The following is a 3794-nucleotide window of genomic DNA, read 5'->3' as shown; positions in this document are numbered from 1 at the left end:
TTCTTCTACCACACCATGTAAGAATGCACTTTTCACGTCCATTTGGTACACCTTGAATCCCTTGAAGGAAGCATAGGCTAGAAAAATCCGAATAGCTTCAAGACGTGCAACCGGTGCATAAACTTCGTTGTAGTCTATCCCTTCAATCTGACGGAAACCTTGAACAACTAATCTCGCCTTGTTTCGGACAACAACTCCACGGTCATCTTTCTTGCATTTGAAAACCCCACGGGTGCCAATCTTCTTGTACTTTTCAGGCTTCTCAACCAGTTTCCAGACACCAAGCTTCTGGAATTGTTGCAGTTCCTCTTTCATAGCTTCCACCCAAGAATTATTCTTTAACGCTTCTTTCCAAGACTTTGGTTCTTCTTGTGAGACATAACACACGAAGGACCAATCATTCTGCAAACCTGATTCTCTGATCGCTGCATACAAGCCAACATTGTTGTTGTTTCTCAACTGATTTCTCGTCTGCACGCCACTATGAACATTACGAATGATGTTTTATTGAGGATGGGTATTATGGATTCTTGTTTTTGGATTATCTGGAACTAGAACATTTATACCCAGATTGTTGAAGTTGAGATCAACAACCAAATCAATACCCCGAACTGGCGAAGAGGATGATGCAGCAGCTTCAACTCTTTTAGGGCAGTCCTTAGGGGGCGTAGCCTCAGAAGTACCATGCACAATAGGAACTTCTTGGTCTACATCGAGAAATTCATCATCCTCTGAAGATTCGTTCAGTTCAGTAGCATCGTGAAAATCCTCATTCTCGAGAGCATTATTGTTAACTGATGATGATTCTGGATTGTTGACAATAATTGGATGAACCAACGGTGAATCTGTTGCGTTGTCACTCTTGAAAAACATCTGTGCCGCAACATCTACTACTTCTTCTTCAATATTGATCGAATTGAAAAAAGTCATCGTACTCAAACCTCCATGGCTGACCTGGACATCTGACTGGCAAGGTGTGCCTCTGTACTCTGACTTCAGACCATTCCACGATCCTTTTCATTTCGAGATTCCAAACTCTTAAATTTGGGGTGGCATACCCAAGAGAGTGTCCCTCAATTGCTTTTGCCCTAAACTTTCCATCCGGATCGATCATAGTGCAAGGAGCCCCAAACGGTTCAAGAAATTGCAAATCTGGTTTCCGTTTGTGAAGAAGCTCAAAGCAGGTCTTGTTGTGTCTTTTTACTGTAAGGACTCGGTTCAACGTGTAGCATGCAGAGGCCATAGCTTCACTCCAGAAGGGAATGGGCAACTGTGACTCTACCAACATAGTCCTAGCAGTTTCGATTAATGTGCGGTTCTTATGTTCAGGGAAGCTGATGTGTGCGTGGTGTTATATATTTTTATATATATTTTAAGCTCTTTTACACTTTTTAGCCAAGTTTTAAATTTATAAAACACGATATTTACTAACACTAACCACACATATGGGCAAGTGCACCCATCGTGGACGTAGTATAGTGTTGGTAAGATACTGAGGTAGTCCAAGGACACAAGAGCTTTTAGTACCTGTTTATCCTCAACGTCTAATCAAATCAAAAGTTAGAAAAAAGGTTTTTAAACTAGAAAAATAAAACTAACTAAAATAATGAAAAATAAAATAAAAGTAAAAACAGATAGACAAGATGAATCACTTGGATCTGACTCGTGTGTAGTGTAACCTTTGATTATTTCCGCACTTTTGCGCTTTTTAAGAGATTATCTTAGTTATTGTAGTAGGCCCCTCTTTTGAAGGAGGCGTTACCCTCAACCCAGTAGTTTGAGTCAGCAAGGATACAATCCTAAAGGGTCGGATTATTGAAAAATAATTAATTAAGTTATAATTGCATAATGTGGTAGGCCCCTCTTTTGAAGGTGACGTTACCCTCGGCTAAGTAGTCGAGTCAGCAGGGATACAGTCCTAAGTAGCCGGGTCAAAGTTTTAATAGTAGCTTACTTATGAGGGGATCAAAGAGTTTGGACTCCCGCCATCCAATACCGGTGGGTATTGAAGGAGGTCCTACTAAATTTGACCCAGGTCCTTTGAAGGATCTATACACTAAACAATGGCAAGACTCTTACCAAACCGTTCCCTTAACCCCCGACCAGGTAGGCAACATATCTCCATATAGACCGTGGAGATATGAATGGTGAAAATCTTTTATTTTATATAGACAGTAAAATAATGCCAAGATACCACAGACAAACGATAAGGAAGAATCACCTTCAACATAAGAAACTAGTTATTAAAGTCATTAATACATAACCAAATAAAAAGTGCGAAAAGATTAAAAATAAAAAGTATTACACTAAACACTTGTCTTCACCAAGTGATGTAAGAGACTTAGGCAAACATGGCCTTTGATTGTCAAGAACTCTTACGATCAATATTGGATCCCGAGACGACTCACACACTCTATGATGGATGATGGTGGTGGGTGGGTGAAGTGTGAGAGAGGTGGTGTGCCAAGGGATGGTTTGCAAATGAGCCAAGCACCCCTATTTATAGCCTGAACAGCAGCTCGGGCACGGCCCCGTGTCTAGTGGGCACGGCCCCAGTCCATCCTCCTTCTCTTTCTTCATTAAATGCAGTTTGTCTGCATTACTTGACCACGCCCCCGTGTCCGCTGAGCACGACCCCGTGTGCAGAAGCGTATCTGTACTATCAAGATCTCCCTAGATTCTGCGAATCTTAGAGTTGACCACGACCCCGTGTCCGCTGAGCACGACCCCGTGGTGGGCGATAGAAGCTTCTACAACTTTGTCTTTTCTGCTGACACTTGGGCACGCCCCCGTGCTCATTGAGCACGGGGCGTGTTCAGCCTTCTGTTATCTTGTTTTGCTTTGCTTGGGAAGATGCTGTCAGGGAGGCCGGGAATGCCACATTTGTTCCTTTTCTTGTGTTCATGTTAGATTTAGCTTCCTTTTTGCTTCTTTTGTTCATTTGAGCTCATTTAATCCTGAAAATACAAAAGGAAGACAAAAACACACTTTTTCCAACATTAGTACTAAAAAGGGTTAGTTTTATGCCACAATTGATGTAATTTATATGTTGCATTTTGTGCACATCAACGCCATTCTGTTGAGGAGTGTATCTAGCACTGAATTCGTGAAGAATACCTTTGGATCTACAGAACTCCTCCATGGCACGATTCTGAAACCCGGTTCCATTGTCGCTACGTATGCGTCTAACTTTTAAAGTATACAAATTCTCAATCGTAGTGATCAAGTTTTTGATAATTTCGAAAGTCTCACTCTTGTGTGCCATAAACGCCACCCAAGAAAATCTTGAATAATCATCCATCACAAGTAGGCAGTACGAATCATTGCTGATAATTTTGCGATTGACAGGACCGAATAAATCCATGTGCAAGCATTCAAGCGGCACTGCAACTGTGTTGATCTTCTTTATTGGGTGCGATTTCTTACTTTGTTTTCCTTTCTGGCACGAAACACAGACGTCTTGCAAGTGAAAGTTTTTTATGGGAACACCATTTACTAACTCATTTTTCACCAGATGATTCATTTTCCTTAGGTGAATGTGTCTCATCCGTCTGTGCCAAGAGATTGTTTCCTTTTCTGTGGCTTTGGAAACAAAACATGTTACTTGTGCAGATGTTGTAATTGCTTGGCTCATATCAAGGACATACAAATCATTAACCCTTGGTGCAGATAAGAGAATCTAGTCTTTGGGGATCTTGAAACCGAGCTTCAGCACATAACATCCATTAGCATCAAAGTGCACCGAAAACTTCTTATCACAGATTTGTGAAACACTTAGAAGATTGTGATCAAGT

The sequence above is a fragment of the Helianthus annuus genome, chromosome 16, assembly GCF_002127325.2.
Source record: "Helianthus annuus cultivar XRQ/B chromosome 16, HanXRQr2.0-SUNRISE, whole genome shotgun sequence".
NCBI lineage: Eukaryota > Viridiplantae > Streptophyta > Magnoliopsida > Asterales > Asteraceae > Helianthus > Helianthus annuus.
This window is presented reverse-complemented; position numbering follows the sequence as displayed.